Source organism: Chiloscyllium plagiosum, unplaced genomic scaffold (assembly GCF_037043375.1).
Source record: "Chiloscyllium plagiosum isolate Xiang-an unplaced genomic scaffold, Cpla_swu_hap1 HiC_scaffold_1, whole genome shotgun sequence".
Taxonomy (NCBI): domain Eukaryota; kingdom Metazoa; phylum Chordata; class Chondrichthyes; order Orectolobiformes; family Hemiscylliidae; genus Chiloscyllium; species Chiloscyllium plagiosum.
The window spans coordinates 5,862,405-5,887,700 of NW_028270139.1; the positions used below are offsets into that span (position 1 = coordinate 5,862,405).

General features: G+C 42.4%; 1 long non-coding RNA gene across 1 annotated transcript in view; it reads left to right on the forward strand.

The window, feature by feature from the left end:
• The first annotated feature begins 2,729 nt into the window (after positions 1-2,729).
• LOC148152061 (uncharacterized) overlaps positions 2,730-25,296 on the forward strand; it is a 75,188-nt gene continuing 52,621 nt past the window's right edge. The window contains exons 1-2 of the long non-coding RNA XR_015757019.1: positions 2,730-2,787; positions 16,735-16,792. This is a non-coding gene — a long non-coding RNA (uncharacterized LOC148152061). The remainder of the gene's footprint in view (positions 2,788-16,734; positions 16,793-25,296) is intronic.

The window sequence follows — 25,296 nt, forward strand, 5'->3', positions numbered from 1 at the left end:
CTCAGGAGATTAGTTGTGAGGGGTAGACAAGTCACTTGTGGTCAGGAGGATAATTGGGGGGGGGGGGTCTGGGAAATCATTAGTCAGATGGTTAGGTGGAGTCAGTTATTTAGCTACCTAGGTGGTAGACTTGGTTTAATCAGTTTAACATTTGATGGGTAACCAATCTATGGAAGTATCATGGTCTCTTCAGATCTCTGATTCCAGCTCTGAGACAGAGGTATTCAGAGCAGATCCAGCACAATAAGTGAACTGCACATTGGACATTGATATTCTCCTGATAATTCCCATGTAGATCAACATGTTCGATCATATATCCAGATTCTTTTATGGAGAATGTGTATAGTGGGAAAGGGGTAAGGTTGGAGGAGGAGGGGTTGAGGATGGAAGAGGAGAACCAGTTTGGAATCTGAGAGGGGGCAGGGGTGAGAATGAAGGAGGAGAGGAGAGGGGGAAAAGGTTAGAGACAGAGAAGTGGAACGGGTAAGGAGGAGAGGTTTTGAGAATAAAGGAGAGAGGGGTAGGGGGTAATGTTGGAGGGAGAGAGGGGAATAGAGTGAGGATGGAAGAGGAGAGGGGTTGACGATGAAGGTGTTGGAAGAAGAGAGAGGGAAGGGTGAGGATGAAGGAGGAGAGGTGTTGAGAATAAAGGAGGGGTAGGGGGTAATATTGAAGGGTGAGGGTGGAAGAGGAGAAGGGTTGATGATGAAGGTGTTGGAAGAAGAGAGGGGGAAGGGGTGAGGATGAAGGAGGAGGGCTTGAGGATAAAAATGTGGAGAGGGTGGGGGTAAGGTTGGAGGGAGAGTGGGGAAGGGATGAGGATGAAGGAGGAGAGGTTAGGGGTAAGGTTGGAGGGACAGAGGAGGAAGGGGTGAGGATGAAGGTTGGTAAGGCTGGAGGGACAGTGGGAAGGGGTGAGGATGAAGGGGGTAAGGCTGAAGGGTCAGAGGGGGTAGTGGTGAGGATGAAGGGGCGGTGAGGCTGGAGGTTCAGAGGGAGTAGGGGTGAGGATGAAGGGGTTAAAGCTGGAGGGTCAGGGGGCAAGGGGTGAGGATGAAGGGGGGTAAGGTTGGAGGGACAGGGGGGTGAGGATGAAGGGTAGGGGTAAAGTTGGTGGGTCGGGGAGGTGAGGATGAAGGGGGGTCAGGTTGGAAGGTCAGAGGGGGGTGAGGATGAAGGGTAGGGGTAAAGTTGGTGGGTCAGAGTGGGGTGAGGATGAAGGGGATAAGGTTGCAGGGTCAGAGGGGGAAGGGGTGAGGATGAAGGGGGTATGTTTGCAGGGTCAGAGGGGGAAGGGGTAAGGATGAGGGGGGTAAGGTTGGAGGGTCGGGTGGTGAGGATAAAGGGGGTGAGTTTGCAGGGTCAGAGGGGGTGAGGATGAAGGGGTAAGTGAGAGGGTCAGAGAGGGGTGAGGATGAAGCAGGGGTAATGATGCAGGGTCAGAGGGGTGTGATGATGAAGGGTAGGGGTAAGATTGGAGGGTCAGAGGGGTTGGGGTGAGGAGGAAGGGGGTAAGGTTGGAAGGTCAGAGGTGGGCGAGGATGAAGGGGGTAGGATTGGAGAGTCGGAGGTGGGTGACGATGAAGGGTAGGGGTAAGGTTGAAGGGTCGGGGGGTGAGGATGCAAGGGGCGTATGGTTGCAGGATCAGAGGGGGGTGAGGATGAAGGGAGGGGTATGGTTGCAGGGTCAGAGGGGGAAGGGGTGATGTTGAAGGGGGGGTAAGGTTGGAGGATCAGAGGGGGAAGGGGTGAGGTTGAAGGGGGGTAAGGTTGGAGGGTCTGAGAGGGGTGAGGATGCAAGGGGCCTATGGTTGCAGGATCAGAGGGGGGTGAGGATGAAGGGAGGGGTATGGTTGCAGGATCAGAGGGGGGTGAGGATGAAGGGAGGGGTATGGTTGCAGGGTCAGAGGGGGAAGGGGTGAGGATGAAGGGGGGCTAAGGTTGGAGGGTCGGGGGGAAGGGGTGAGGATGAAGGGGGTAAGGTTGGAGGGTCAGAGGGGGAGGGGTGTAGGAAGGGAGGTAAGGTTGGAGGGTCAGAGGTGGATGAAGAGGAAAGTGGGGTAAGGTTAGAGGGTCAGAGGTGGGTGACCATGAAGGGGGTAGGATTGGAGAGTCGGAGGTGGGTGAGGATGAAGGGTAGGGGTAAGGTTGAAGGGTCGGGGGGTGAGGATGCAAGGGGGGGGGGTAAGGTTGGAGGGTTAGAGGGGGAAGGGGTGAGGATGAAGGGGGGTAAGGTTGGAGGGTCAGAGGTGGAAGGGTTGAGGATGAAGGGGGGCTAAGGTTGGAGGGTCAGGGGGGAAGGGGTGAGGATGAAGGGGGGTAAGGTTGGAGGGTCTGAGGGGGAAGGGGTTGGAGGGTTAGAGGGGGAAGGGGTGAGGATGATGGGGGGGTGGTTGGAGGGTCAGAGGGGGAAGGGGTGAGGATGAAGGGGGGTAAGGTTGGAGGGTCTGAGGGGGAAGGGGTTGGAGGGTTAGAGGGGGAAAGGGGTGAGGATAAAGAGGGGGGTAAGGTTGGAGGGTCAGAGGGGGAAAGGGGTGAGGATAAAGGGGGGGGGGGGGAGGGTAAGGTTGGAGGGTCAGAGGGGAAGGGTAGATTTGTAGCTACCCTGTCGGTTGCTATGCGATGCTGTGAGCGCACAATGGGCTGCGTGGGAGATGCTGGCGGTGGCGCGGTCTGCCCTGGACAGCACAGCACAGTCTCTCCCTCAATCCCTCTGAGAGACACTCCTGCTCACTGCATCATCTTCACCAGACTCACTGTCCAACCGAATACACTGCAAACTAACAGGTAACCACAGTCCCCGTGTCAAACTCTAAACTCGTAATCTCAGCGTACTTCTTTTCCAAAAAGTTCTGAACCTGTACGTGCTTTAGTTGCGCCTGAGCTTATTCTTTCTGTTTCCAAGTGTGGCAACTCCTGGGAATGTTAATTGGGTCAGGTCTGTGAAAGAGAGAGAGAGAGAGCTAATGTCTCAGATCCATGGGCTGGACTGGAATAGAAGAATTGAGCAACTTCGCAAGGACACTGGCAGGACAGAAAAGGAAGCTTTGTGATGGACTAGGACGAAACCCAAGTGATACAGAAGTTAGAAATCACACACCCCCAGGCTATCGGTTTATGTTGGACTAGAATCTGATGTTGTGTGATTTTTAACTTTGTCCACCCCCGCCCAGCACCGACACCTCCACATCATTGGACACAGAAGCGTGAGGGAAGAAAGGAGAGAAAAAAAAATCACCGAGATTTGTTGGTTTAGTTGCAGGTCCACTTTCACCTGAGGGTTTCTCTTCATTTGCTTGAACTCACGCTCAGGATGAGGAGCAGGTTTCCGCGCAGCATCAGGGAGACGCTTTTCTGGACAGTACATTTTAGGAGGAAACCATTACCCGTCACCCCTCAGGCAAATAAGAAATCAGGGTTCAAGGTGAGTTGAGAATAAACCAGGAAACATCCAGGTCTTCGAGGTGGGGGTCACTCTTAAACCCTGCTCGGGAGTACAAGCCAGACCACGGCACCAATGGGCTGTACAGGAGGAAGCGGTGAAGAATAGAAATGTAGTTGTTAGAGGAGATTCATGGTCAGAGAGATGGAAAGGCATTTCCTACAATACGAGGCAGTGTTTCAGGTGGAATGGTTCCAATTTAGTAAGTTATTAGTGTACAGAAGAAGGTAATAAAGTCTAAATTAGGGTGACTGTGCATGTTCTTAAATGTGTGGAGAAAAGGCAAAAAAATGGATGGGGTGACACTGTTGGTTTAAGGGTGATATTGAAAGAGTGAATGTGCCAAAGAGCTAAGGGACAAAGTCTATTTGGCTGGAGCTAAGGACTGAGAAAGACAATTAATTTCCCAGTGTAGTCCACTGGCTACCAAGTTTGAAGGATGTAGATGAATAAATTTGCAAGGAAATAGGAGGTGCAACATTCTAGATTAGTTATAATAAGGGGTTTATCTAAATACAAACTAGTATATGAAGGGCGGTGAGTCCCTCTTCTGTATATTCAGGAATACTTACTACAGTAGTGTGCTTCCAGCTTAATGAGCAAGGAGTCATTACTTGACCTGGTTTGTGGGAGCTAGATGGACCAAGAAGATTAAGTGTTAGTAGAGGGATATTTGGAGGCACTGATCATTGTGTTGCAAGGCTTAGATTGGTTATGGAAAAGATCAAGGAGCCTTGATTCCTTGATTCAGAGCAAGAGGAACTAATTGGGGAAATCCTACTTCAGTGGATTGAGAGTGGATCTGGCTCAAATGAATTGGAATCAAGGGTTGGTGGGCAAAAATGCTATCTGAACAATGAGATACCTTTAGAGAAGGGAACATTCAGGTTCAGTCAAGGTGTAGTCTCATGAAGGGGAAAAGCAGGGAAAAGCTGTCAAAAGGGTTACAAATGAAGATGAAACAAAACTGTGGCAAATACAGCCAAAAACTAGGCTGAGAGTAAGTGATAATGCACATAAAAGGACCAAAATGGAAGTATGAAAAGAGACTTGAAGCTATTATGAAATGGAATCCAAAAGTCTTCCAAAGGCATATAAATAGTAAAACAATTGCAAAAAGATGAGTGGGGTTAATTAGGGACCAAAAGGTGGATTTAGCCATGGAGGTGGTAAAGCTGATTGAATTGGTTGTGCTCTTGAATTAATACTTTGCATTTGCCTTTGCCAAAGAACACAAAGCTTCCCAGATTGTGGTGAAAGACACTAGATGGACTGAAAACTGATGAGATGATGGTAATGGATAGTTGTTTTGTACATAGAGTTGAGGAGACAATGTGGGATATGTCAATATCCTAATTTTAAGTCACAGAGATTTACAAAACAAAAAAACGTTTGTGCCGGTCCAAAACCTAACTATTCTAATCCTATTTTCCACCACTTGGCCCATAGCCTTAGATGTCTTGGCATTGTGAGTGTATGTCTAAAAACACTTCATAATTCTTACGAGGGAACATAAGAGAAGTGAGTGGAGAATATAGAGGACAAGTATTAATTTTCCCACAGCAATACAGATCTGAAATCAGCTAAATGATAGGAAACAATGAATGTTGGTCAGTATGTTTTTCAGTCCAGAGCAAGTTTTTTGGGGACTTCTCCATGGCTTATGTGTGACCTCGACCTTGGTTAAGTTCCAAATTTGCAGATAAGATGAAAGTTACAAGTATTCTGAACTGTAAGAACGATAATGCAGAACTTCAAAAGGGCATAAACTGATTGGTGAAAGGGGTAGATGAAGATTAATGCAGAGAACTTTGAAATGAATTATTTTGATGGGATGAATGTGGATAAGCGATATAACTTATTGGACAGGAGAAAAGTTTTGAGATCAACAGGTAATTTGCAAAGACCTGGTCAAGAGTGACTTTTTGGAAAGGTTGAAAGAGGACAGTAAACCAAAATCTACATCATGCTGAGAAGTGAAAAATTAGGTGTTCATTCGTTTATTTGGAAGGGGTTGAGTCACATTTGGAAGTTGTGCACGTTTACGGGGTTAAACCAGAGAGAATCAGAGGTTCAGGGTTTTGAGTAGTGTTGGTTTGATTGGGAAAGGAAAAGGGCTTGGTGGAGCAGGTTAATAATGGCAGATGTATTGCAATGAATTGTATGCAAAGCGTTTGCAGTTGAATTTTCAAAGTATGGTCGTAAGAAGTTTGAGGGAGATACTACCTGGGAGGGAAAGATCAAACCAATTGTATTTACGGAGGACTTTTCATGACCTTGATGTCCCAAAATGCTTTACAGCCAATGGAGTACCTCTTAAATGTGGAGAAAGGAAAAGGGCTTGAGAAATGTGGCAGCAGCTGCATCAGTCATCTCTTTCTCAATGAATAAAACATCCCCAAGCTGTTAGAGATGAGAGCATGAGAGGGGAGTTTAAGCAGATGTTCACTACTGGAGCTAAGAAGTCAGTGTTTATCTTTGTACTCCAGATTACCCTAGAGCAGTGAGTAATTTTCAGAAGAGTGTGGAGTCCAGGAGAACTTGGGTTGGTATACTCTAAGTGGATCTGATGGCTATGACTGTTTTGTATCAGATACTGTAAAGATTAAATCCTTAAATTGACACTGAGAATACTAGGTATGGGCATGGTGGAGGTATTGTTGGAATCAAGGATGAAGGTGGGAGCTTGGTGGAGCAGGTTAATAATGGCAGATGTATTGCAATGAATTGTATGCAAAGCGTTTGCAGTTGAAGTTTCAAAATATGCTTGCATGAAATTTGAGGGAGAGATTAACTGGGAGGGAAAAATCAAACCAATTGTATTTATAGAGCACTTTTAATGACTTTGATGTCCCAAAATGCTTTACAGCCAATGAAGTACCTCTTAAATGTGGAGAACATTGCAATCAATTTGAACACAGCAAAGTCCATAATCATCAATATGATAATTAGATAACTATTGTAAGGACCTTTACATCACTTATTTACAGCTGAGAGTGCAGCCCGGGTTTGATTTTAATATCTCATTTGAGAGACAGTGCCTCTGATAGTGCAACACTCCCTTAATGCTGGAGTGTAAGTCTTGGTTTTTGCGTTCCAGTCCTGGAGCAGGAATTGAACCACAACCATCTGGCTCAGAGGCAAGAGTACTATCAACTGTGCTTGGGAATGGGTTTACAGTAATATGGATGGTGATGCACACACAAGGAAATAGTTGTATATAGCATTGTTTCTTTGATTTAAGTTACATGAACAGAAATGCTATGGGAAGTGGTAAGGTGGAGACAGTCCATAAATCTGGCTAGTTAAATGCATATGAAAAGTGAGGTTTTATTAATATAGGAATGCACAGAATTCAGAGGAGATGAGGCAGAAGTGGAATTGAAATTGAGGTTGAGAAATTTCCAGGACTGAGGGGGATAAAGAGGGAGTGAATTTTGAGTTGAAACCGGTGGACTAGCTTTCAGTCTGTGGTAAACAATGAGAATTGTAAAGGTGTTGAGGTGTTTGAAGAAGATCCTTGCAGGAATAGTGGGAAAAAACCAGGGTATGACACATTGAGAATAGCTGTAACATACTGTCAGTGGTGGTTTTAGCAGCACAGATAATGAGAAATATATTCCGGCAAAAATACTTTGCTAAGTGCTGGCTGCCAAAGTTAGGATACCCAACATGGGACACCATTGCCCATGGGATAGTCCATGGGTCAGTGATGGATGGAACCAGGTCAAAGGAAGTTTCAAAGACTGAGAGGTGATCTGATTGAGACGTATAAGATTATGAAAGGATTGGACACTCTGGCAGTAGGAAACATATTTCCACTGATGGGTGAGTGCCGAACCAGAGGACACAGCTTAAAAATACGGGGTAGACCATTTAGGACAGAGCTCAGGAGAAACTTCTTCACCCAGAGAGTGGTGGCTGTGTGGAATGCTCTGCCACAGGGGGCAGTGGAGGCCCACTCTCTGGATTCATTTAAGAAGGAGTTGGATCTCAAAGATAGTGGAATCAAGGGTTATGGAGATAAGGCAGGAACAGGATACTGATTAGGAATGATCAGCCATGATTATATTGAATGGCGGTGCAGGCTCGAAGGGCTGAATGGCCTACTCCTGCACCTATTGTCTATTGTCTATTGAAGTTGATGGGTTTATCTCCCAAGAGTGTATGTTGGGTGCAAAAGTTAGTAGGAGATGTCTAGGGTAACTTGGATTATTGCATATAAGCAGAATGCTAGAAGACTATGACCTATTTGTGGGCTATTCAGTATTTGCTATAGACAAACATGATTATCCTCAAAGAATGAAGGCTTTTGATCTACATGTCACTCTGCTATAATGCGAGTTTCTTCAGTGCAAATTGGCTATAATGTAATTGACGAATTGTGAACACTGTTTGGATACACAAGCTTTCTATTTAATGATTATAGCAAGTTTCTATTAGCAATCTTCTACAGTGTGATTTTCTAAAGCAGCTTTCCACAATGCGAATTTCTATAGCGTGAGGTTGCAGGGGAACACAGCTGTTGTGTTAAAACAGAACAACCTGTATTTATGAAAAATAAACTATGGCACAGCCATGTGGTTCAATAAGTTCATTTCCTTACTCCTTTTAGATCTATGTTATGTAAACTTGGTGACGTTATAATATTTTTAATTGCATTTGCTTGTGATGAAAACCTGGCTCTATCCTCAAGTTATTCCATGAGTGTAAACTTGATTCTGAAGTAATTGACAAATTAGATGCAGGGATAATATTGCCTGTCATAGGGAGTTGAGAACTCGGAGAGTACAGGTTAAAAATAAGGGGCTCTTGTTTAAGAAGGGGATGAGGAGGAATTTCCTCTGAAGGTCATTAAATGGGAGCTGGTAGAAAAGTGGAGTTGAGGCCAGAATTGTATCAGTGATGATCTTATTGAAGGTTATGCAGGCTCCAGAGGCCTATTTCTGTTCCTTATGGTTTTATTCACCTTCATGGAGCACCCAGAACATCTAGCTATTTTTTATTCTTTGGGCCATTGAAGCTGACATTGGAACAAAACGTTGGCCTGGCACACTATAAATTTAAAATATAAGCTCCTGTCCCCCTGGTGTGGGGTCTTTTAAGATGTATGTCACAATCCTGTCCAACTCACCATTGTGTGCATGATAGCTATAATATTGCACAATTGAACTGACTGCTTATGGATAACCAGTTTGGTTTCAAGTCTGGGACTTCTACAGTTTCTGACACTCTAGATCCACGAAATTCCTGTCAGGTAAACACATTGTTGGAAACGTGGATCAGTGACAGAAGTTGCAATGTTTTCCCTCAGTAATATTCAAAGTTTAACACCTGTGATCTTCTTCGGTAGTCTCACTTATTTCCCAGTTAGAAGCTAGATTTTGCTATCTCGATGCCATGAAGTTTCTATTTGTAGTGTTTTCCTAATTGGGCGACCTTATTGCATGCATGTATTCCTGTCTGTGCAGTATGAATCTAGTAGACATCATTGCCTTGTGATGGCCAGTAGTTTTGCAGAAAAAGACAATTGTTTCAGCCGATATGACATTCTGAATCCAGCTCCTGAAGTTGATATGAATGTTTATTAAAAATTGTTTACTTCCTTCAGAATACAGAAGCTCGATTTCTGTACCTCGGTACTAAATTATTCTACATTGCTTTTACTTGGCTGGTTCAAGAAAATAGTTTGCTAAACCTGGATCAGAGAAGGGAACGCTGGGAGAGAAATTCTCCCAAGGTTGGTGAGAAGTAACTCAGGTAGAAATTCTGATCTCTGCAGAATTCTGTGCCACTGCTGTAAGGGGCCATCTATAGAATGATTTTTAATGCCATTGGCACTTGTCAATCAAACAATATTTCCGTATCACTTGTTCAGTTAGCCCCACAATTGCCCTTTATTTTAATGTTAAAACATTAGTCTTGGCCCGTCTCTGTTCTCCTTCAATCAGAATGTAAAATTCAATCCTACTATGGTTGCTGCTACCTAAGGGTACTTTTACTTTTAAAGTAATTAACTAACCTATTCTTGTTGCGTAATACTAGATCTAGTATAGACTGTTCTCTCGTTGACTCCAGAATGTTCTATTCTAAATGATTATCCTATATCATTCCAAGAATTCCTCTTCTAATCTACCTTTGCCCAGCTGATTTCTCTACTCTATACATTGAGTAAAATCCTCTCACTCTCTCTTTGTAACACATTCCCATTATTTCTTCCTTTATACTCCATCCTAAAGCTTCGTGACTGGAATGGGGCAGTATGCCACTCCTGCAAGTGACTACTTTATCGTTTCTGAGCTCGACCCAAATTGTTTCCACATTGGGGTTCCCCGATCTTTGGTCATCTCTCTCTGTTTTGCTAGTACATCATTCATTAACAGAACCCCACCTTCACATTTTGCTTGCTTTCTGTTGTTCCTAAATGTTCTGTACTGCGCAGTATTCAGCTCCCAGTTCATGCCACCCTGTAGCCCGGACTTTGTATCGGGTATTAGATCAGAGTTTTATTATTTTTATTTGCACTGCCAGTTCTCTGCTATGTTTTGAATGCTATGTGCATTCAGACATTTAGCCTTTAGTTTTGTTCTTTTATTCTCTGTTTAGCCTCTAGCCTTATCTATTGATTTACATTTAAATTTATGTTTTCTATTCATTGTCACATTCTGTTTATAATTTCCGATGCTAATCCCTTTCTACCTTGCCTTGTCTTTACCTTTTGATTTATGACATTTTCCCAAATTTGATCCCTAGCCTGCACTATTTAGCTAAAACGCTCTGTACTTCCTGAGTTATACAGCTCATCAGATCGCTGCTGTTTGCTGTAGGGATCAGTAGCAATCCCCCTCACTATACTTTCTTCTATTACCATTGTATTCTTCCTTACCCCTTCCCCACCACTCATGAAAAGGTAAACATTTGGAATAAAGTCACATACTGTATGGCTAAGGTGTGCATTTCAGAAGATACAAAAATAAATAGGTCAGCTTTACACAAGTCTCTGTAAAAATCCAGGGTGGGATCTCTGTTTAGTGTTTTACCAACAGTTCAGCACTAGCTCAGTACCGCATAAAGGGCTGAAGTGTTAGGTTAGTGACTGTGGAGTGGGACATGGACCCATGTCTTCTGGCTCTTAGATGAGAGGGCTACCAAGTTAAGCTGTGACCTTAAAAGTTTACCAAGTGCAGAACCGAGGAGGATGAATACGGTTGTAAAAGGTCTGGTCAGACTGCAAGCAATTAGCTTGGGGTGTGAGCTAAGCATTTGAACTCAAATGAAAATTTGAGACTGACTGAGTCAGAGCTGAGCTCCTAACTATCTCCTACTTGATGCCAGAATTTCACGCATTGGTGCAGTATATGAACAGAGAAGATCCAGGAAGTTGTATGGGATCTCCCAAGAACCCTGGCAACTCCCACTGCCAGCTTGCCCTTCTGCAGGCTGCCAAAGTGATGGACTCCCAGATCAGGACATCTCTTCCTCAACAGATCCTGGGATGGCAATGAAGCTGGAAACAGAACAGATATAATCAAGCTGAAATCGCACTCTGCAGGCTGGATTCCAAAATCACACACCGTCCCAGGTGAGAGACTGTGGAAAGAAGAGATGCAACATTGCAGGAGATACAGTAAATTCTGATATATTTGACTTATCTGGTTTTCTGTACTTGCCCTAACCATTCTGATGTAAAAGTTGATACAAATACCTCAGGTGTCCCTAGTTTCTAAGTTTAAGTTGTATGTCGGAGTGAGTGTTACTATTCAGACTCTTGTACCTTGCTCTGTAAAAACAAAAAATTGCAACAAAAGCACATCTTTTCTGAAAACATCATTTTTCTTTGGAGTCCTGTTCATATTTAGGCTTGCATTGGAAAGCTGCAGTGATAGACACTCAGACCGAAGCTTTGTTCTCAATTGCCAAACTGTTCCCTTTTCATGTTAGGTTTGGTAATTACCTCAAATAAAAAAAAACCTAATTAATGTATACCTTAAATATTCTAAAGGCATGGAGTCAAACAAATACATTATTAAATTATTTCTCCCTTTGTGGTTTATCTGGAAAGTGGTGATATTCCTTTTTAAAGGTGAATACTTCAGTGGTTATCACTATGTAGCTAAAGTTAAATGACAATTAGCTCTCATAACATCTTTTGATCTCTGCATCAAGTTAATTCTAATTCAATAAAATTAAATGACATAAGTCACAACAAACATCAGAGAAAGGAAAATTGAAAAACAAATGCCAGTTCTGGTCTCTTTTTACCTCCATAGTGAGTGATAACATTGAAACACTTTGGCAGGAAAATAGGAGACTGGAATATTGTTTAAATGGAGAGAGACTACAGATTGCACTTGGGGATCTGAGTGTTTTGCACACAAATCATAATTTCTTTTGTGAGGGTTTTGAATCTGTGAAATTCCTCGAAGGGAACTGAGTCTTTAAGTATATTCAAGGCTGGGATAGACAGATTTTTTTAACCTGTCAGAGAATTGAGAATGATGAGGGAAAGGCAGGAAAGTGAAGTTGAGGAATATCACATCAGCTATGATCTCATTGAATGGTGGGGTAGATGTGTTGGGCTAAATGGCTGGCTTCTGCTCCTGTTTTCTTTGGTCTTATAGTATAAAAGTAGCTACAACCATAGAGGGAATTGGTGAAACCACATGTGGAGTACTGTATCCAGTATTGGTCACCTTATTTATAAATTGGAAGCAGTTTAGAAAAATGTTCACTCGCCTGATCCCTGCGATGCAGGGCTTTGTGTTATGAGCAAAGGTTGTGAGCTGGGTCAATGCTGTTTGGCACTTAGAAGAATGGATAGAGATCTTATTGAAACATATAAGATTTTGAGGGGGCTTGATAGTATGGGTGTTGAAAATACATTGGCTTGGGGGTTGTGGGTGGTGGTGGTGGTGATGGGATGGGGGAAATGATGTGACATTTAGAACCAGGCAAAATAATTTCAAAGTCGGGTTTATTCCAGTTAAGATGGAGTTATGGAAGAATTTCTTCTCTGAGTCATTAATATTTGGAATGCTCTACTCCAGAGCACAGCTGAGACTGGATCATTAAATATACTGAAGGTTATGTTAAACAGATTTTTACTTAACAGCAGAGTTGAGGATAATTGAGGGAGATTAAGCAGGAAAGTGGGGTTAAATTTACAATAATGTCAACTAGGCTGTCATTATATAATGGAGCAGGATCAAAGAGCTGACTGGTATGTTGATGCTTTTTTTTAATGTTGCTATGTTTTGAAATAGTTTTAAATTTATTGGCTAAAAAACAAGATTGCAAAATTGTACGTTTTAAAACTTCTGTGACAAAAGGCCACCATTGACTCAGCACTTTTGGTATTCATCCGCAAGGGGAGGTGATAGCCGAGTGGTATTCATCCAGAGACCAGAGACTAATGTTCTGGGGACCCAGGTTTAAATACTGCCAAGGCAGATGGTAGAACTGAGTTCAATAAAAATCTGCGACAATAACCTCAACCATTGTCCAATATTGGAAAAAAAAATCTGGTTCCACGGATGCACTTTAGGGAAGAAATGACTATTCTTACATGGTCAGCCCTACGTGTGAGTCCAAACCCCTCAGCAAGTTTACTGACTCGTAACTGCCCTCTGGACAATTAGGGATGGGCATTAAATACTGGACTTGCCAGTGACATCCACGCCCTATGAATGATTAAAAAATGCAATGTATATTTTAGCAGCAGAAAGAGACATTCATTTTGTATACTTCTACTTTGTATACTTGCACTCTCCATGGAGTTACTGTATTTTTAGCTATAGTTGCTCTAGACCAATGGATTCCTGTATTCCTGCTTTGCTAAGGAGTAACTTGAAGTGACCGACTCTAGCATCTCTGTTTTCAGAGATTTTCTTAAATCCACTGACAACAATAAAGCTTGTCATGAGGACTTTTCCTGCCCTGACCATACCTCAGGAAATCTGGAATCCATTGTAGGATACAGGATGCATCTCTTGAGCTAGAGACCGTCTCCGTTTTGCATCTGGGAAGTTAAACCTCTTCTCTGCTGGCTGCACAGAACTTCTGAAACCTGTTTGTGATCTTCATTTAGGGAAGCCTGTAGTCTGATCTCAAAAAGGTTTCCTCTGCTGGCTTCTGCATGGCAGTGTGAAGCACATTAACCTTGCATTTAGGTGGAGATACTAATTAGCTATCTTTGATCCCCTTTCACCTTATAAGCAAATAAATAATTTACAGCACAACGTTTACAACCCAATATCGGTAAATAGTTTTGGAACTTTGGGAGACTTGAGACTCATTGCAAAGCCTGAGGCTGCTGCCATTGTCTCCAAGTGTAAACGTCCTGCACTTCCAATAAAACAATATAAGTCCTCTTTGATTTCTAACAATCAAACATTTGAAACATAATGTTGAATAGATCATATGGCTCTCATAATAAATACATCCTGAATTTAAAGCTATCGTCTCAAAATGCAATAAGGTTTACTCCTTATAATTGTAACATTCTGTTGAACACAAACTGTATAAAACTCCCAGATATATTTAAACTATAAACTTAAACTGTAAGTTTGTAAAGTACAAAAAGTACATAAAGTTTTTCTGGGCTGCATTTTCACAAATTCATTTCTTTGTAAAGTCGTAGTAGTACCTTCTGTATTTGTGCTGATGTATCCTCAATGATAATCAATCCTACTTTAAACTTAAAGCCACAACACAACAAAAACATTCATTTCTTTGACACAGTAATATTGACTTGGACGCAGGACAACAGACATAAATGATCAACAATGTTTTCTTCAAAATGACTCACACCTGTACACACAAAAATCCACCACGTTCTTGAGGTTATTGCCAACATATTTTCATTGTATTTGTACAAAGCTGGGAGGTTTTATCAAGGCAGTCATTAGAGTTCATGTACATAATTCTTTGAAATTTGTATCAGGTGTAGACACATGGTTAAGAAGGCGTTTAGCACACTTGCCTTCATTGTTTAGAGCTTGGAGTATAGAAGTTGGGATGACATGTTGAGGTTGTTCAGGATGTTGGTGAGACCACTTTTGGAGTGCTGTATACAGTTCTGATCACTCTGCTATAGGAAGGATATTTTAAAGTTTGAGAGGCTTCAGAAAATATTTACCAGAATGTTGTTGGAAATAGAGGTTTTGAGTCATAAAAATAGACTGGAAAGGCTGGGACCTTTTCACTAGAGTGTAGGGGTTGAGGGGTGACCTTACAGAGATTTATAAAATCATGAGGGGCATGGATAAGGTGAATAACCAGGGTCTTTTTTCCTAGGATGAGGGAGTTCACAACAAAGGGGCATATTTTAAGGTGAGGGGAGAAAGATTTAGAAGGACTTGGAAAGCAGCCTTTTGCACAGAGAGTGGTTCAGATGTGGGATGAACTGCCAGAGAAAGTGGTGGACACAGGTACAGTTACAACATTTAAAAGACATTTGGATAAGTTAGTGAATAGTAAAATTTTAGAGGGATATGCCAAATGTAGGCATGGGTCTAATTTGGTTTGGGAACATGGTCAGCATGGACTAGTTGGACTAAAGGGTCTGTTTCCATTCTGAATGATTCGATCACTCTATTTTTCCTGCATATTCTATCTCAATAACAGATTTAATTTTAACAATAGACTGCAATTATTACAGTAGTGGCTGCTACATTTTCCCCACATAATATTTCCTGCACATTTACAGCCTTAATCAAGGGATTCTGTGTTCATTTGTAAGGATTTCATAATTTGGTGATTTCAGCTGTTCCTGGTTGCTAGTTGGCTCCATATTCCTTTGTTAATAGGCTTAAAACTGTTCTCACTCCTGTGAAAGCTCTCTCAACTTTATTTTGTTGCCCCCTTCACACTCTCTTCCACTGTCATGCCCCTTTTTGCAGCCTTCTGCTGCCATGTCTGTTTGGTCTCTTGGAGGATTCTCTGACACCTTCAACCTCCTCCATACTCCACACCACCACCACGCCCCCACCCCCACCCCCCACAGGTGGAGCTGCCTCCCTCTCATCCCTCTTGCAGCTGCTTCACCTCCCAACTGCATGTACATCCTCCTTCCACACCTTCACCTCACTGCTTGCACACACCTCGCCCTCTCCTACCTCCCTTTGCAACCGCCTTCTCCCTCATCCATTGCAGTTACTCCTCCTCACCCCACTCCACTTAAAAGATACCTGCAATCTCGGAGCTTCCTTCCCCTCCTCCACTCTCCTTGCCCTCCAAAGGTGCCCTGATCTTGGGGTCCCCGTGCCACTGGACTTTTAGGTTCCAGCCTTTGGCGGCTGGCATGCTGTGTACCTCGCTCATAGTTCACCAACTTCTTGCTACCCTTCCAATCACAGGCTCGATCTCTCCAAGTTTACTGTAGATCGTCTCAATGTGAGAGGGAACCACACTGTGATTGGAGTAGCAGCTCTCTACCAATTCTGTCCATTCTACTTACAGAGCCAACATTCCTCTCCTCCAAGATTTATCATAGGGAGGGTTCTGGGTAAGCCAAGATGGAGGATGGGAAAACTTTCTGGCTGTAACAGGCTGCTCCTTTTTGTGGTATTTTAGATGCTGGAGGTGATTTCCCAGGATCAGCAATTACTGTTTTATATGCTGTTGCATTGTTTTGGAACTTTGGAGGAAAAAAAAAGTCAAAACAGCAGTAGTTTTAAAAGGGAGAAGAACAGACAAAGGAAGTACATGGTGAGGTCAGTGCAGGGGGGAGAGAGAGAGAGAGAGAGAACCCCACATTGCTAACTGACGAAGTTAGCAGTTACTGCCTTTGCTGTTGAATTCATGTATCGCTGGACATTGGAGTGCATCTGGGATGGAATGAGCTGCCAGAGGATGTGGTGGAGGCTGGTACAATTGCAACATTTAAGAGGCATTTGGATGGGTATATGAATAGGAAGGGATTGGAGGGATATGGGCCGGGTGCTAGCAAGTGGGACTAGATTGGGTTGGGATATCTGGTCGGCATGGACGGGTTGGACCGAAGGGTTTGTTTCCGTGTTGTACATATCTATGACTCTAATTATATGAGTATTATATAAAGCTATAAACATACTCTGGAAAAGTTTGACATAGCATATTGCATTTCAACAATAAAAATCATTGATTAACATTGTGCTATGTTAGTTCTCGAAATGAGAAAACACCCATAATTCAGCATTTATTAATTGTTCCTTTACAAATGTCACTACACAGGGGAAAAAAAAGCTACTGCAGTGAATAAAATGTAATGTAATGCACATAAGTAGTATTTAAGGTTTATTTGTTTCTTTCAGCATGAGTGGAAAATTGAATGCAACAGACAGAAAAATAAGAGCTCTCCTAAGATCACAGGTAAAAAATTATTGCCTTCCTGTTCCAGTTCAAAGGGTGTCAAATGTTTTTGTTGTCGGGCAATTGCCTTTATAGAACAACAGAGTACAATAGAGAGGTCATTCTATCCACTAATCTGTTAAAGTTAGCCTTACTCCTGTATACCTTGTCCATGTCTAATTCGGTAAATTTCTGCATGTTGCCGCTGATTAGATTAGATTAGATTAGATTTACAGTGTGGAAACAGGCCCTTCGGCCCAACAAGTCCACACCGACCCGCCGAAGCGCAACCCACCCATTCCCCTATATTTACCCCTTTACCTAACACTACGGGCAATTTAGCATGGCCAATTCACCTGACTTGCACATCTTTGGATTGTGGGAGGAAACCGGAGCACCCGGAGGAAACCCATGCAGACACGGGGAGAACGTGCAAACTCCACACAGTCAGTCGCCTGAGTCGGGAATTGAACCCGGGTCTCTGGTGCTGTGAGGCAGCAGTGCTAACCACTGTGTCACCGTGCCGACTATGCTGATCTTTCAGTTTATACCTGCTGATTATCAACCATTGAAGGATTTATCTGTGGGACTGCAGCAGATTGAGGTGAAGGCTGAGTGAGTCATTGACTATGCTGTTGGAAATTTGGTTCCAAGTCATCTGACACTTTGTTGCAAGAGGGCAGTCACTCCCTCAGTCTAGGAAATTCGCAACTGGTCTGAGATCAGAGACCACAGGGTATTCTCCATATTCTCTTCTTTCAAAGAGACCTAGTCTTTCCTTTGGACCACCTTGTTCAGCTCAGTGCACCTTCTGATGGAGATGGCTCCATCAATGAGTGGGATGGCCAAGCGTCATACAGTGCTAAGCCAGGTGTTCAAGGTGGCATTCAAGAGGACTGATGTAGAAGCACTGAGAAGAGAAATATTGAAAAATTGCAAGACTGACAGCACTGATCTTCCAGATAGGACAAGGATATACATCTGAAATTAGAATGTTGTGTTGGAGTAAAATACAGGATGTCTGGGATCTTGAAACCCACAGTCATCAAATGGTTGAAACCAGGTGGCCACACCTTATCTTATGGGGAGATGTTGAGTAGATCGGGATTATATTCATTGGAATTCAGAAGAATTGGGGGGGGGGGGGGGAGAGAGAACCTTGATGGGAAGGGAATCGATACAATAGAAATAGACAGGATGTTTCACTGGTAGGTAAGACTAGGACAAGAGGGCATGGCCTCAAGATTAGAGGAAGCACCTGAACTGAGAAGGAACTTCTTCACCCACAGGGTTGTTAATCCATGGAATTCCTTGCCCAGGCAAGTACTTGATGCCACTTCAGTAATCACTTTTAAAGCTTCTTGGAAAAATAAAGGAATTAAGGGATGTGATGAAAACGCGGGTAAATGGATCTGAGCCCACGAAAAGACCAGCCAAGATCTTATTGAGGCGCGGAATAGGCTCGAAGGGCCAGGCGGCCTGCTCCTAGTTTTTATGTGTGTTGAACGATAGCTGGAAGGCAGCCTCAAAAAGTGGTTCAGAGAGGGGAGTTGCTTGAGGATATGTGCCTGATGGTGGTAAGCAGTTTACACAGTGGTATTGCCAAACCTGAAATGTAGCATTGTGGTGATTCATGTGAAGTAGAGTCCTGGAATGTCCTGTGCGTTGTGAATCCAGGGGGTACACCGTTGTGGGGAGGCTTTCTCCTGCCTTGGATTACAGCGAAGAGGTGGTCTGCTGGGTAACGGCAGCTGAACTGACAAGTGCTGCTAATCCTGTGACTCTTTGAGAAGTGACTGACCCAGATCCAGCGTGGCTAGTCTGCCACAGAACCTGGTTCCCATAGAAGTTACCAGTCCAAATGCTGGGCTTGATCCCAGCTCTTTCCATTTGTTCAGATCCATGATGTAAGAAGAGAATGTGCCATTAATATGACCTGAACATTGTAGCCGTGTGATGCAATCTAACTTATTGATAATGCAACCGCTTAGTAAGTAGTCACTGCACTATGTGGAGTTGCTGGGATGGTGAGTCTTGGGCAAGGAAATATAATGGAACCTTCTGCAGTGGGTGGTGGCAGCGAGGAAGGGAATGAGCAGGGGAGGTTGAGTTGTTGAGTAGACTGCCTCTGGAGAAATGTTTTTCAGGAAGAGGCCCTTTGAAGAAAGGGAGAGACAAAAGATTTGCTCAACTTGCTGAAGTGAACCACGGGTTTAATTTGTCTCTCCATTATCACAACAACCTCTTCCGTGTATTGAAGGCCTTGACATCTCCACAAGCCTGGCTTTGGATTTGAATCTGTTTCGATCTGAACTGTGACTCTGTCAGATGAATTGTGTACTGCAGAGTCTGGACATGAAGACTGTCTTCAGTTTGTCGGCATGCCTCCGTGTCATTCGATAATTAAATTATTGGAACAACTTCTCCAGCTTCTAGCAGCTGCTGCAGAATTGGTTTTCCAACTTATTTAAGTAAAAGCACAGTTTTAGAAGTTATATTCCGGTAAAGTTTATATGGTATTTTGTAATAATGGGCAGTGTGAAGTTCTTTGGATAAATAGCAGTCCAGAGTTATGCAGAAATAAATTGCAAGAGTGAACAATGGCTTGTTCATGCTTCTCCAGTCACTAGCAAACTCCTTATTTCTGGTAGCTTCAAGTGAGCAAAATGAGGATTGACATTTCAATACACTACTGGTGGATTGGGGTCATGAGATTGTGCTTAGTAATGTTTATGATTTGGGAGCAACAGGTGTCTTTTGGGGATCAAAATGAGTGTTTTTCACGTGAATATTTCTGCAGTGAATTGTGCCAAAGGCCATATTGCTAGAGCTGTTGGATCCAATGTCTGTTCGCAACAAGCAGAGCAAACAGACAACGATATTAGTCAGTGTACAACATTGATTTGTTGTGAGTATTGCTGTTTGGAAGCTTGGTGCTCCAATGCTGTCGTGGACAACTGAATTTCCATGATATTGATTCCTCAGGTCAAAGTTTTCTGTTATTGCTTATGTTGAAAGATGTTTTGCTGCACGCACTACTTTCTTCTCGACCTGAGGTGCACTAGTATTCAGTCGCCTGGAAACACAGCATGACTTAGTGAATGAGCAGTGCAGGTCAAGCAAGTGGAAGAGGAAGGAGGAAAGAAATGAAAGGCTTTCAGAGTGGGGCCATACCCAGGTCAATGAAGAAGCAGTTCATTCTGGAACTCTGCAATGAACAATGAGTGAGATCTCTGCACTTCAGTAGGGAGATTCTAATTGAAATCTTCTACTTAACACACCCAGAACAGGGCAATGTCTGCCTTCCCACTGTCCATTAAGGCAACCACAGCAATGAACTTCAATGGTCCTGCTTTCTTTCGCTTTGGAGTTGGAGATGTTGGCAGGATTCTCATTCTGCTGTCTGCTGTTGTGATAAAGAAGTCATAGATATGCTCTATCCAATGAGAAAAATACTACAATTCATTTCTTCTTGCCAGAGATGAGCAGGTAGAGGGTGCATGTACCTTCATGTTGTCCCATGATACAAGGTACCACTGCTTACACACACATTGTCAACTCTGCCCTGTATCAAATGGAAAGTGATTGCTTGCACACATTGTCCAACTGATGTGTGGCCACAAGCAATGGACTATGCACATCAAAACTCAATACTGTGGCAGCAGTCATAATACCCACATCCAGGAGTACTCTGTGCTAAATGGATTTGAGTATCCATACTGACCAAACTGGGTTATAAGGACCACCTAGCTGACAACTCTGGTGTTCAAATATGCAGCATATGCACAGTAAAAGCCATATTGCCATGCAAGATGTGATTGAGCAGGTCGTTATTGCACTGAAGCAATGCTTTACTGCCTGGACGACTTCAGAGGAACAAAGCAGATACCAAGGTCTTGCTAGTTTGCTGCATGTACAACATTACCAGCATGACTGGGCAATAGCTGTCTGCCAGTTTACTGTGAATGGCTAAAAGGCATGAAGAGGATATTAGGAAGCAACTTAGTTTGATCCTTTTTCCTTGGGCTGTCCATGGAGGACTCTTTCAAATGCATTACCAGTAACCAAACCTGCAATGACCAACAGTCCTAAATCTTACCTTTCCTTTGTCTGTGGCCAAACCAGCACTTATGATCAATGACAAAAAAGTAAAAGCCTCAAAAATAATGATCTCAACCAAATTTAACATGAAATCATTGCTTAATTTTAGGAGACCTGCACACATGTCCCAAAAAAACCGCTCCTTGTCTTTATCATTTCTCATCTCTAACCAAGTTGATTCCACACCCTTGTTTTTTGAACTTGGATCATCTCTTTCTAATGTGTTCATTATTAATGAACAGACATTTGCTTTGGCAGAATGATGGAGGAATAGCAGTAACCTTTAAACTGAAATGTTTCTGTAACAACTGACAAGACACAGTCCAACTCAAAGACTTCTACGATAACACTTTGGCTTTAACAGGTTACTTGGCCTTTTCTTTTAAAGCGAGGTTTTGAAAGAGAGGTGTGGAACTGTTTGCTTCAAAAAGTCAGGAAATTGCTGGTGAGGCTTTGGGTTTTTTTTTTAAAGTTGGAATGATAGAAGCAGCCAGGATGGATGTGGCCAGCTGTCTCACACCAGGAGTTTTAGTTGCATTGTGGTTTTTATGTTTTAGATTAGATTTCCTACAGTATGGAAACAGGCCATTTGGCCCAACAAGACCACGCCAACCCTCCAAAGAATAACCCACCCAGACCCATTCCCCTACCCCACATTTACCCCTGACTAATGCACCTATCACTAGGGGCAATTTAGAATGGCCAGTTCACCTGACCTGGACATCTTCGGATTGTTGGAGGAAACGCCACACAGACAGTCGCCCAAGGCAGGAATTGAACGCAGGTCCCTAGTGCTGTGAGGCAGCAGTGCCAACCACTGAGCCACCGTGCTACCCTGCTTTAAGCTGTTGCTGTTAGAGTCTCAACAGGGCAGGACCTGCTGGAGTTTGGAAGAAGTTAAAGATGGGGTTTCTCTCTGCTGCTGGCTTATCTGTGCAACAAATATATTTTGTCTGAATTTGCCTTTTTGTCAAGGGGTGTGTTGATGGGATGTTACTAGATTGGAACAATTAATTAGTAATATTTACTGTATCTATTATTCAGTTAAGTTTTCAAATAGTTATGTTATTCTAAGTTATTTATTTTGTTGCATTTTAACTATGTTTAAATAACTTGTGTTTGGATGAACACCAAGTAGTTTGACAAATCGAACTATATCTAGAACGTTACACTTGCCTTTAAAATAAGACAAAGTTAGGGTCTCATACCTTCTTAAAATATTTTAAGGTGGTCTGGTCTAGTCCAAAACACTTCTATGAGCAATGCCACCAGAAATGATCATGTATCATATAATGTGAATCAATATTGTGTAGTATCAACAGGGTGGTGCAGTGGTAATGTCAGTACACTAGGAAGTCAGAGCCCCGGGTCAATGTTTTGGAGACACTGGTCCAAATCCAACCATGACAGAGGGTGACATTTGAGTTCAAATAAAAGAATGGCAATCACGAAACCATTGTTGATTGCCATAAGAATCTATTTGGTTCATTAATGTCCTTTTGGAAAGAAAATCTTCCATCCTTACCTGGTCTGGCTTACATGTGACTCTCGACCCATAGCAAAGTGATTTACTCTTAGCTGCTCTGTGGAGAATTAAGGATCAGCAATAAGTGTTAGTGTAGCCAGAGATACCCACATCTTGTGAATGTATTTTTAAAAATTATTTTGATAAGCATCACTATTTATTTTTATTAAATTGAAGATCCATGCCAAATAGACCATTGAAAATGCAGCATAATATTTGGCAAGATATATTGTGAGCAGAATGTAGTGTAAGCAGAGTAGTATGATGATATTTGATAACCATCTTCATCTCTTAGATGATGAAATGGCTAGAATTTCGCACCCTTGTTACCAAAGTAGACCACTTTTTCAATGATCACAAACTGCGGGAACTAATGAAGAGAAGATACAGCAGGTATAAACATTGTTAGGATTCTATAGCTATACATATCATTTTTTAAAAAACTGAGAAATATTGAACTGTTCAAAATTTATACACTTCACAATCCCAAGTGTACACTGGCCATAGCCCCATGGCTATTGTCGAAAAGTTTAAGAATGAAAATACCAAACTGTTTTGATGGAGTTTGCAGTTTCAGCCATCTAACATAAAGTGTGTTCATATTGCTGGGAAGGACACTAACATTTCTGATGATATTATCAGGAATGTAATGATGTTGGAATTGTTTGGAAATTAAAGAAAATTTGTCTAAATAGTATATAATGAGTGAATGAGGATGAATAAAGGTAAGTCTAAATTTTTGTGTTTTTATGAAATACATTTGGAAATAGCATTTAAAGTCACAAGGGTTGAGGCGCATTGGGACTATATATCTGTACATAGGGCTATGCATAAAACTATAAAATACTGTACTGAACTCTTTAGATGCATTCTGCATTAAAGTTTTCACCAATGGAGAAGGGAATTTGTGGTTTCTTGGAAATTAGGTCAACAGTTAAATATGACCTGTAATCCATCTCCTAATTACAGAATGTCAAGTGACTTTGGAAAATAAAAACAGTCAATCAATGCATTTAGGAAGCTAAGTGGTGAGTTATGGTCGTTAAATGTTGGAGAACCTGGATATAGAAGAGACCATGAGGTCCCCTGCGCTGATGGTTGCCTAGCAATTTTTTCTGGTTTTAGGTTTTTGAAATAGAAATCAACGAGTCAGAGGATAAAAACACAATTTGCAAAGGTTCGTATATAACTGCAAGTTTCTGTCTTGGTTGAAATAATTGGGAGTCTGATAAACTTTTCATATTTCAGTATTTGCCTTGTAAGTCCTGAAAAACCGACTGTGGCCATTTTACAAAGATTTTGATCCAACTGGATTTTCATCTAAAGAGTAGTTTTATTGAAATAAGCTGTCAGCAGTTGAATTCTGTCAATAAGGAACCCAATGGACTGTGAGAATTAGTCAAATCCTTTATTTTTATACCTTTAGCTAATAAGGGTTGTGTTATCTGGTGATGATGCTGTCAGTAAAGAATTGCAAGCTTCAGTAAAGAATTCCTCTGACTTTCTTCTGAAATAACTGTCTGGATGTTGCTTTCAAAAATCTGTGTTTGAATTTACCTTTTTGCCAAGAGGTATGTTTATGGGATTAGATTAGATTAGATTACATTACATTACATTACAGTGTGGAAACAGGCCCTTCGGCCCAACAAGTCCACACCGACCCGCCGAAGCGCAACCCACCCATACCCCTACATTTTACCCCTTACCTAACACTATGGGCAATTTAGCATGGCCAATTCACCTGACCTGCACATCTTTGGATTGTGGGAGGAAACCGGAGCACCCGGAGGAAACCCACGCAGACACGGGGAGAAGGATGGTACTCTATTGGGTCAGTTAACTAGTTAAGTTGCTGTATTGGGTCAGTTAAGTTTACTAGTTAAGTTATTCAAAATTCTGTTTTCTTTTGTTCATATTTCAGGCGTGATGTTTAAATAACTTCTGATTTACTGAAAGCTGAGTGGTTTGACAGTTGCATCACACCTCGAACACCCACTTCATATCTGCCTTTAAAATAAGAAAACTTTATAGTCTAGACTACCTTCTTAAAACAGTCTGAAGGGTCTGGCCTGATCTATAACAACCCTTCTCAAGATATCACCTCTGTAGAGTCTTTATGTTGTGTTTTTGTGTTGGAATTAAAAGAGTATACATTGAAGAGGAAGAAGACAGAAACATAGAGCTTTCCTGTATGCTGTTGATTAATGCTATGTGCTATGATCCCATGATATTGGAACAATCTCCCCTGGATCAAAGGATGAAGATGTCCCAACCGCCTACTGTATCAGCTCTGCACCATTCTATTGTAAAGAAACATTGTTTGCAAGAGAGAGGGAAGGATATTTGTTTTGGAATATTGTCCAGTCCCACCAGAGGTCCGAACATCCTTGACCATTGCAATACAACCATCAAAGACGTCTACCATTCTGTCCTCCATTTGTATTTTGGAGAATCAGATCACAACACTGTGCTCCACCTCCCAGCTGACAAAACAGAAATTGAAGTGTGAGGACCCAGGACAGAAACTAGTGCAGTTTTGGTCTGAAGCAATTGAAGGGCTTTGGGTTTTTTTTAAAGAGTTGGTGGATTGGTCCATCCATACACAAGAACTCAGCGGCCAACCTAAATGAGTATGCCACTCCCATTACAGTCTTCATTAGTTAGTGTGTAGAAGACTGCATGCCAAAGAAGTTAATCCGAATGCTCCCCTACCGGAAATCATGGATGAACTGCGAGATCCACTTCCTACTGATGTCCAGGTCTGAGGTGTTCCACTTGGTCAGTCCTATCCTGTACAGGAAATCCATGTGAGGTCATCAGAGATGCCATTAGGCACTACCAAGCTAAGTTTGAGACCAGACTAACCACATGGACCCCCGTTGCTTGTGACAAGGTTTAC